Genomic DNA, 11,235 nt, shown 5'->3' with positions numbered 1-11,235 from the left:
GCTCATATTACATCAGCCGACGTCGACAAATTAGGGAAGAGCAGAAATTGACCTTACACTTTAAGGCGTACAACACAGGCTTTGAACTGCTTTCAGACTTGGCTAAGTCCCAACAATTTAAACTTCGAAATTCAGTCCTTTAAGAGGACCGAGCTGAATACAGCAGTGGCGGTGGGTCAATAGAGGGCTCTAGGGCGCCGCCCCTCCGTGAAATGTTCACTTGAATTTATCTGTCAACAATTATCAATACGAAATAAATCAATAACAATACTGCCAGCAACCATTTAAATGCGTCTGAACGTCGATGATTTGGGCTAGGCTAGCTATTGGTCATTCGAAATAAAGCCCTCTTCCAAGTCAGGGCGCCGGCCACGTTGAAGTCAATGTAAGCTCGCTAACTTTTTGCAAGCAGAGACAGCTTTTCATTGGCGAAAGAAAATTCGCCCTTGCGTCGCACCAGTGTTCGCCCCAGGCCAATGGTATCGCTTTTCTTTTTTGTTATCACCACATGATTGGACAATTGAGCGAATCAATCAAATAGGCTACCTCCCGCAGCAGCATTCGTTCAACACAACTACATACAGAAGAGCTAGATCGCTAATTAGTAGAGTTGTAAGCACTTTCCATCCTTTTCAGTGGAGGAATTGGACTCCCCAAGCGATGTTATATTTAAAAGGAGCAAGTAAGTTACCTATTAATGTAGTCTTTCGGCCTGTAGCATAAAAACAAAATAAAGCAGCTGTTCCATATTTCTAACTGCATTTGAAGTAGACATTGAGACTCACAAAAATGGACGCTATAGGACATTGATCATGATTTGTCTCAATATCAGAATAACAACAATGGGTCAAATAGCAATGGCTGGTGGAATGACCATGAATTAGGTCTGTATATGCAGTGTAAGCTTTTCAAGGCCCTGCAAGTCAGGATGTAGGCTATGAATCTGAATGAATAGTTTGTAAATAGGTAGTGGCCACCCCCAAAATGCACCTGAATACAGGAAATCAAATCTATTAAATTCGATTTTTTTCCACAGCATTTCGAAGAGACGTGTAATAAAAAAGCAATATCACACTCTAGGTCGTGCTGTTGAACTGAATATCAGCACGGCTGTGATGATCTTCGGAACTCGGCCTACGGCGTAATCACAGCGGTGCTGATATTCAGTACAACAAAACTCCTTCTCATGTGATAAGTACATACGTATCATGTTTAGGCTTAGTTCCTCAACAGCCACATAGCAGCAACAATACAAGCTAAAGTAAGTAAAAAGCAGGTAAAATAAGTTAGTATATATGTAAAAATAAGAAGCAGAAAAATATATTTTAATCATCAATATTAATGGCCCACTATGCAGGATCAGCCTTTTCTTTGCAGTTTTCTCAGTTTGCGCTCACCCTTTTAGTAGTAGTAGTAGATATTTTACAACACTGTCGTAACAACTCATTGATGACCCTTCCCCATCCACTTCTATGCTAGCCATGTGCATTTCAAAGAAGCCGGCGAGGAGAACTTTTAACACAAAGGAATTATATTTTGAATTGAATAATCTTGACATCTTGTGAACTGAAAAACGTACTATATTGGGAACTACACTCTCAACAACTGGGGGACATAACCATATAACTTTCTCTTGTCATTAAGCTTTGCTCTGTAACCAGCAGAGCTATTCTTGTTGATACTCAAGTACCTTTAAAGATTGCATTGCAGTAAAAGTATTCTGAAGACATTCAAAAACACTTCTAAATTCTTTATTCTGCACCAACATGTGAATAAATAGCACTAAAAACATTGTTTGTCGTAACCATATATCTAGTTGTTTTCAAATTATGACTACTGACTACCTTCAGTACTGCCTCAGGATAGAAACAGTGATCCCACATATTTAAGAGTTTGCCTTTCTCGGCAATTGGCTGGTTCTAAACAAATGTCTTGATGAGTTCTGTTAAAAGTTCAAAAAGAGCATTGAAGACAAGCAAACATTAGTCATAAATATGATTTAAAGTTATTGTATGTCACTAATTATTTTTGTGTTTCCATTTATATTAAATTGAAGACATGAGTAACCATCTTTAATAAGTCCCTAATATTGTTTCAAACCATGCATCGAAACAAAGGTTTGTGAGATGCAATTCTGTAATAGTAACTTTATTATATTTTATAATATAGAGTATACATACTTTAAGTGTATTACACATTTTTTCTTCAACATGACACAATTCTAACATTAAATCTAGCATTAGCTACGTTTGCAAACATTAACAGTGGTATCACCTAACATCATAGCAATCTACGATCAATCTCTCAAACTTTCTTATGTGATTAATTCACTTCCTCATTTGATGATTGCTTCAATCAGCCGAAGTAAATGGTCAATGTTCAAGTCAAGTAGATTAATGAGAGCTTTGATTGTGCACCGAAATGTGTGACTTAAATCTAGAAAGAATGAGTAGGGCTGGTTGTCATTTACGGCAATGTGTTACTATGGCAACACCGGAAGTAGGAGTACAAAAGTCATTTGATTTCTAACTGTTATATTATTATGTTTATTCTATTTTGTTCATTTTATTACGTTAAATAAGTTAATGATAGCTAAATGCAGTTTAGTTCATGGTTCTGCTGTTAAAATTGAAATGTCTACAACAAATGGATGAAGAGGTCACTTCCTGGTCAAGTTAGACGTGAACTGGAAATAGTAGAGAGAGCGGGAGAGAGAGAGCGGGAGAGAGACGAGAGAGGAGTCTACTACTGGCTAAACAGGCGTAAACGGTAATATTCTTAATATTGAGACATGTGTTCCGATGTACTAGTTAATAATCTGTGAAAATAATGTATGTGAAATTTGTTTTATTTTACTGCAGTTTTCACGGCATTCCATAACTTTGGAGAATAAAGTGGCTGTGGACATCAGTACGAGGCGTACACGTTTTTACAGTGAAAACGTGTCCTAATCCATCACGAGGCTTCACAAGTGCAACCATGCTTCACATCCCGGAGCTACGAGGAGCGGCGGTGTCTACATCCTGCAACACGCTACCGGCTAGGAGCTACAACGAGCGGCAGGGTCTACATCCTGCAACACGCTACCGGCTAGGAGCTACAACGAGCGGCGGTGTCTACATCCTGCAACACGCTACCGGCTAGGAGCTACAACGAGCGGCGGTGTCTACATCCTGCAACACGCTACCGGCTAGGAGCTACAACGAGCGGCGGTGTCTACATCCTGCAACACGCTACCGGCTAGGAGCTACAACGAGCGGTGGTGTCTACATTAGCAGAAAGCTAACCGAAATGTCTATGGAAGAAAAAAAAAATGCATACACGAAAATAAACTGTTTTGCATGTCTAAGAAAAGGTCACAGCTCTAAAGACTTTAGAAACAGCCAGCCGTGTCATATGCAGAAAGAATCACCCAACTCCACTGCATGAGGATCGTTTCTCAGCAGACTCAAGGCGAAGTGCAGTTGAGGAAAGTACATCCTCATTATCATGCTGCGTAAATGGAGAAGGTGGGAGCACAACTATGATCGTGCCAGTGTGGATTTCAGCACCTAACGCTCCCAATAATGAAACGCTAGCATATGCCCTACTGGACACTCAAAGCAGTCACACATTTGTGGATCAAGAGGTGTGTGAAAAGCTTCAGGCAGCGATGGAACCTGTGAAGCTGAAGCTCTCCACCATGATGGGGAAAGATTCAGTTGTTAAGAGTCAAAGAGTATGTGATCTCAAAATCAGAGGTCTCTCCTCAAACATTTCCATCAGCTTACCTCCAGCCTACACGAGAGACTTCATTCCTCTTGAACGCACACATATCTCCACTTGTCAAACAGCTCAAAAATGGAAACACCTCGTCAACATGGCCGAGGAGATACCCCCATTGATGGACTGTGGTGTGGGATTATTGATTGGCTATGACTGCTCCAGAGCGCTAATACCAAGAAAGGTCATCACTGGGGGTGACTACGAGCCCTACGCCATCAAAACCGACCTCGGTTGGAGCATTGTGGGAAGCGTGCCACAGAGGGTGCATGCTAAAGATGTGACTGGACTTTGCCATCGGGTATCTGTAAGAGAGCTACCACCTGTCACGCCTTCTTCTATCATCAAGGCTCATGAGTCCGACTTTGCAGACACCAAATCAGGCGACAAAAGCATATCAAGAAGATATTTGCTTCCTGCAGATCTTAAAGTGAGGAATCCAGCAAAACGAGGCTATGGCCATTGTAAATAGTCGTCCACTCACTGTCGACACCATCAGTGATCCCACAAGTTTGGAGCCGCTCACGCCGAATCATTTGATTACAATGAAATCTTCGGTTCCACTTCCTCCGCCAGGAAAGTTTATCAAGGAAGACCTGTATGCTAGAAAACTTTGGAGAAGGGTCCAATATCTGTCTGAGCAATTTTGGCACAGATGGAGGAAGGAATACCTGTCAATTATTACTCTGCGTCAGCGATGGCATGCGCCAAGGCGTAACGTGGATGTTGGTGACATTGTGATCATCAAGGACGAGGACGTCCCTCGCAATGAATGAAAACTTGCCAAGGTTGTCGAAGCACCTGAAGACGATGATGGTCTGGTACGGAAAGTGAGAGAACGGAACGTCTCAATCAACCATCCATTGTTCAAAGACCCATTCAGAAGTTAGTAGTTCTAGTGAAGAGTAGCGAATAAGGGGAGAAAGGTCAGATATTGATTAAATGTATCCTTTCTAAGTTAAAGGTAGTCGTTATACTGTGGTTCATTTTCAAATGGGTATTCTTAAGTGTTGGGAGGTGAATTATGTTGATTAACTGTGTTGTTGAATTGTTTGTTGTGGAAAATGGTGCTTATGGTCACATGGTTCATTTTCAAATGTCAGAATGTTACGGGAAATAGCAGACCAGAGCTTGGAAATTACCATTAATGAAGAGTTTAAATGTATTTCACATCTCCATTTGTGTTATTGAAGGTAATTTGGTGGGAGTGTAGCTACCGCTCGAAATATGGCAATGTGTTACTATGGCAACACCGGAAGTAGGAGTACAAAAGTAATTTGATTTCTAACTGTTATATTATTATGTTTATTCTATTATGTTCATTTTATTCTGTTAAATAAGTTAATGATAGCTAAATGCAGTTTACTTTATGGTTCTGCTGTTAAAATTGAAATGTCTACAACAAATGGATGAAGAGGTCACTTCCTGGTCAAGTTAGACGTGAACTGGAAATAGTAGAGAGAGCGGGAGAGAGAGAGCGGGAGAGAGAGAGCGGGAGAGAGAGAGCGGGAGAGAGAGAGCGGGAGAGAGAGACGAGAGAGGAGTCTACTGCTGGCTAAACAGGCGTAAACTATGTGTTCCGATGTACTAGTTAATAATCTGTGAAAATAAATTTTATTTTACTGCAGTTTTCACGGTGTTCCATAACTTTGGAGAATAAAGTGGCTGTGGACATCAGTACGAGGCGTACATCGTTTTTGTAACCAGGGTAGATACAGTCACACTTTATACAATAATGCCAGAATGATGATTTAATTATTTTAATACGTTTTTTGATATCCCAGCAATATAAACTCATATTTATATTTAGTGTTTCGCTGACAAATCCTTTCAGAAATATTGTCTTCTGCATCTTAGCGGTGGTCAGCGTTATCTCCTTTCTACAAACCTGTCGGCAATTTACTTCATCAGCACACAGTATATCAACCACAGTTTTCCAGACATTAATCTCTAGATCATTAGACTTGGTCCTTCACCTTTTGAGATTCTTAGTTATAGTGTTCCGGCACTCACGCTAAGCATCTTCTCCCTGTGCGAAGTCTGTTTAACTGCCTGTTGCCGAACCCACCCCCGTCTCACTGAATATCCACCTGCGGCCGAACCCTCGCCTGTCTCACTGACTGCCTGTTGCCGAACCCTTGCCTCTCTCACTGACTACCCGGCTGCTGCCAAACCCGCCTTCTCACTTACTACCCGCCTGTTGACGAACCCTCGCCTGTCTCACTAACTATCTGCCTGTTTCTGAAACCCTCAGCTGTCTCATTGACTACCCGCCTATTTCTGAAACCCTCACCTGTCTCACTGACTACCCGCCTGTTGCCGAACCCTCGCCTGTCTCAGTGACTATCCGCCTGTTTCTGATACCCTCTCCTGTCTCACTGACAACCCGCCTGTTTCTGAAACCCACGCCTGTCTCTCTGACTAACCACCTGTTGTAAAACCCCCTCCTGTCGAATTACCCGCCTGTTGCCTGCCCCGTCTATTGTGTATCTGACCAGGAGGAGTCTGCCCAGGTACGTGGACTGTGGAGACGTAAAAGGAGCACCATGTTCGGGACCCCTGCTGGTGACCCTGGACTTTTACCAACCACTGGTGGTGCAGACTTACGCACACCCATTCATGTACATTAGCAGGAAGCTAATGTACATTGAGCTGTTGCCGTGGAAACCAAGATAGTGTATAATGGAGAAGGAATGTCATGCGATCAAGTGGTGAACCACAGGTTTGGATGTCATAGAATAATGACAGTTAAGACCAGGACACCATCCTATCCTATCCCATCATTTTATCCATCGTTTTGCTATCTCTGTCAGTCACCGGTCAGAGGCAGCCCATGGGAACGCTGAAACCCTCGCATGGATGGATGCTGTAGGGCATTGGTCCTCAACCGGGGGTATGCGTACCCCTAGTGGTATGTGAGCAGATTGCAGGGGTCCGTGGAAAGATAGATGAGAATTAAATTTCATTTCCGAAGAATGTGCACTCGCCCACACATTCTTCCCCCTCCTAGAAGCTATCAATTGTTACACTGCAAAAACCGGGGTTCAGAGAAAGGGATCTGGCAGGGAGGGGGATGAAAACAGAATGAGACGAAAGCATATTTTGCAGTTTAGTGATTAATGCATTCCTCAACACTGGGTTGTGGTTGACCTGAGATAGGTTTTAATGAGTCTTAAAGCTGAGAAGCTTGTATCTGCAGAAGCAACAGTGACTGGAAGAGTTAATAGAAGTTTCACCAGTAACTGTACGTCCACACCAGAAGCGAATTGAGCGACCAAATCGCCGGAAGTCATTCGCTTTCTATGGGCAAGAGCGACCAAAGCGACCAAAGCGACCAACGCTACCAGCGGCCAAAGTTGAGCGACCAGAGCGTCAAAAAGAATTTGAAAACTTTTTAACTTTATGCAAATGACTATGATTCGCTTCAGCGTCCAAACACTGACAGCCAATCGGAATGTAGACGCTCTTCGCTTGCGTGGATCCCAGGGAACATCGGCAGGCACTTTGGTTCCTACCTACCTTTATTCACTCACTGAACAAAATGTCGGCTGAAGTATTAATCGCGGCTGTAGGTTGATGGGCACCCGATGATGATGATGACATCTAGAACGTTCGTATTTAAGCGGGAATCATTTTAATTTGCTCTCCATGCCACCAATCTAACCAACCAATCGCGTGTAGCATGCTTTAAACAAAAACAAAAAAGTTTTTGAAATCGTCACATAAACAAACTAATCGACAAGACGAGGGATAAATGACAAGGGATATATCTCTTGTCTTTTATCCCTCTATTCCCCACTATTCACGGAGCCTGAGGTGAATAATTGTTAATTAAATAGTCTAGATAGATAGATAGCCTAGTCAAGTCTTTATTAATACCAAACGACACAAATCGTCGGGAATCCATTTAGGTGGTTCGGCCCACACAGGACAGTAGCCTACAAGACCACACAGAACAAGTCTGACTGGACATACACACAATACATCACATTAAAAAAAAAAATTATATTGGGGGGAATCACTGTTGTCGAAGCACTTTATCCAACAAGCAAAACCGTCTCGGCAATATGGCCAAAGTGTATGGGAGTTAACTCTTTGATATGGCTGTCTGTACTAAAAGCAGATGGCTCCTTTAAATGCGTCTGCATAATTGAATTGTACGTCATGAGCGACCAAAGCGAACAGAAATATTCGCAGCGAAACTTTGTTCCTGGTGTGGACGTACGGTAAGAGAATGGGTGTGAATGAAGCTAAATCGTTTCAATACAACCTTAACCCACCCAAACACTGTTCTATTTATGGTTCAAACTACAAATTGACAGGCTGATGGATTCAAAGAAGTGAAATGTATGTGCTTGTATCAAGATAAACAGTAAATCGTGTAATGGTTCATAATTTCCACACTCCTTTTATTGGTTTATTCAAGTTCTATTTAAAAAAGAGAAAGTTGTCAAAGAATTTGGATTTTTCTTCTTTCACTTGGCCTTAATGTTTTAAATGGTTGAACTGGCCATTCAAGGCCCTGATACACTTCCAACTGAATTTTTATTTGCTTGGTTGCAAAGGCTGTGGAACATCTGCCGAATACTACAGAAAATGCCAACTTTTCATCGGATTGCTCCGGACTCGCCATTTCTGCTGCTTCATCGAATCAGTTTGGTGTGTGCATGTGTGTGTGGCGCGCGTGTCCTGGCTTGTGTGTAAAAATACTGCCTCCGATTGGCTATCACTCTGCCTTAGCCAATCATAATCGCTTATCTCGTTGTTAACCCACCCGGGGGGTATTCCATCCACGTCGCTAACGAAAGTGGCGCTTAGTTGAGCCCGGTTAGAACTAAAGCCAACTTCCACTTGAGGCAAAAGCCGTTCACTCAACCCAGTTCAGCCGCGCCTTGCTCATGTTATTTCCAGCCAGGCTTACTTTATCGTGGATTACGCGGGCTCACGAGATATGTAACCAGCCCAGAACCATGAATGTCGAATCACGGATCAAATATCCGAAAAGGACCGAACGGGATCTTTTCCAGCGGCGAACCGAAGCTGCTTGTGGAGGTCTATGAGGAGTACAAGCATATAATAACTCAAAAAGGGAACACCGGAACCATTCATAAAAACAGGGAGGCCGCCTGACAATAAAATCGCCGATCTTTTGTATGATTAAGTAGTATTAAGCGTAACATATTTTAATGTAATATTGACTCTAGTTTAGAAATCAGGGTGATAGTCTTGAGGTAACGTGTCAGACTTGCACCCGGTCTACCTAATTAGTGATTTAGGAAGGATTACTGGAGAAATCCAAAAAAGTTCATGCAATTTATTTGCTTTCTTTGAATGGGCCTATTCTAAATTGACTGACCATAGTATTTTTCTCAACAGAAGTCGTCTTGGCTGCCTGCCGTGAAACTCACCTGAGTGGAATTTATGTGGTTGCAATTTCCCATGCAGCATTGTCTTGGTCATTGTGACAAAGGTTTATCAGTAACATTAATATTAACATTAACTTTACCATGGGTTTTTGCAAGTTATATTTGGGTTCTAGGGATATTGTGAGACATATTTATTATATAAAAAGTAAATTGTTAGGCCTAATTTCTCTGATATAAAGGAAATAAGCCAAAGGCAAGAATTCAATGACGTACCCAGGATACGAAGTCGGGTCGCCCGTACTATAGGGCCAGACCTCACCCAACTGCTGGTGCCCAATTTAGATTGAATACAAAAATTTGGCAAAAAATGTGTATAGAAAATATCCACAATAACAATTGATAGCAATTCTTTTCATTATTTTATTTGCATCATTTAATCTTAGACCCTTATGCCCCGTTTACACCATCCCGCTAATGGCCGATGGACCACCGATGTGGAAGTCGGGGTGATTCGGGTGACATCGGGCTAAAAATGTATGATCGGGTCAATTTATCGGGGTAGCATTTACACATACCCAATGTTATAACGATAACATAACGATTTATGCCAGGGAAGACACCCGAAGTGCGTTTGGCGTCATTTGACGTCATTTGGCGTCATTTCGGGAGAAGACCAAGGGGAGACTGGTTTAGACTGATATTTATTTATATATTTATTTATATTACAATAGCGATTTTATAATAATAGAACGCCGGTTCTAAATGGGCGAAGTACCCCTTTAATTATAAAAGTAGGACATCCATCCATCACCCCCTATTTATACCCAAGTGACAGATTGAGGGTCTTCCACAATCTGGTCACAATCGTTATTTGTCGTTAGACTACTGGTATAATTCGGCCTGCAATCTGTATGTTTCGGGTTACATTGGCTTACGGGTCTAATTCGCGGAAATAAATAAATAGCGTGACTCTATCGGGTGTAATTCGTGTGCATTCGTGTAATAAACGTGCTATTCCTTATGTCTTCCCTAGAGACGTCGGGTGTCTCTCAGGGGTCTTTCGTGTGTTGAGGTTGCCGATATAAAGACGATAAAATACGATAAAGCACGGAAGATTAACGAATATAGTACCCCAGGAATGTACCCCAGGAAAATTCCCGAACGACTTGCGATGTCTTACGTTATACTCCCGTTCTATTCCCGATTATAGCCGATTAGACCATAGCAACACCTGGTAACCGATTCTACCCCGATAGACCCAAAATTAACAAACATGTTCGTTCTTTGCTGATGTTGCCCCATGTTGCCCGATCATTGAGCATTTCTTCCCGTTTCTTCCCGTTGTCTAACGATGTTCCCGGGAAGAGTAACGGTGTTTCCCGATGCCCACTATCGGGTAGGTGTAAACAGGGCATTACTGAAAATATAAGCTGTTTGAACTTCATATATGTACATTTATGACAAAATCATGAGGACTAGGCTTGGCGGAACCGTCTGATGGTACACTTGTTTCCGACAGATGGGTCTTCTCTGAAACACCCCTCAAGTAAGCCTGAGAGTTTGGTCTGATAAATTGCCATGGTTACTTAGCGTAGATTCCCTTAAGTCACGTTCATGTAACGCAACTCTAGCTTAAAGTAGCGAGGCTAAGCAAAATAAGCCCGGCTTCGGCTTTAGCTTGGTTGATGGAATACCCCCCCGGTCTCCTCACTAGCAGTTTGTGTTTGGAGCCAGGGGTGCGTTCGGATTACGCAGTTTATTCAATCAATTCATAGTAACGCACCGCATTTAACATACAGTAACGGTAACGGCGTTGTAACGACAGAAACAGTAATTAGTTAGATTACCCCGTTACTGAGAAAATAACGGCGTTACCTAACGCCGTTCTTACTGCTTACTACGTTCTTATTACAAACACTGCATCCTTAGCCTGCTGCAACCATAAAAGGTTGATTAAAGTAAAACAGTGATGTAGAAATTAATGATGGTAGAAATGAACGCAAAAATTTTGTTAAACTAGGCACTTTGAAGCAGTGAGTCTGGCAGACTTGAGTTTCCCCAGGTCTTGGTCTAAATTCTCAATCTTCAAGGCATTGTGAGAAAGTGA

The sequence above is a fragment of the Gadus macrocephalus genome, chromosome 18 (genome assembly GCF_031168955.1).
Source record: "Gadus macrocephalus chromosome 18, ASM3116895v1".
Taxonomy (NCBI): domain Eukaryota; kingdom Metazoa; phylum Chordata; class Actinopteri; order Gadiformes; family Gadidae; genus Gadus; species Gadus macrocephalus.
This window is presented reverse-complemented; position numbering follows the sequence as displayed.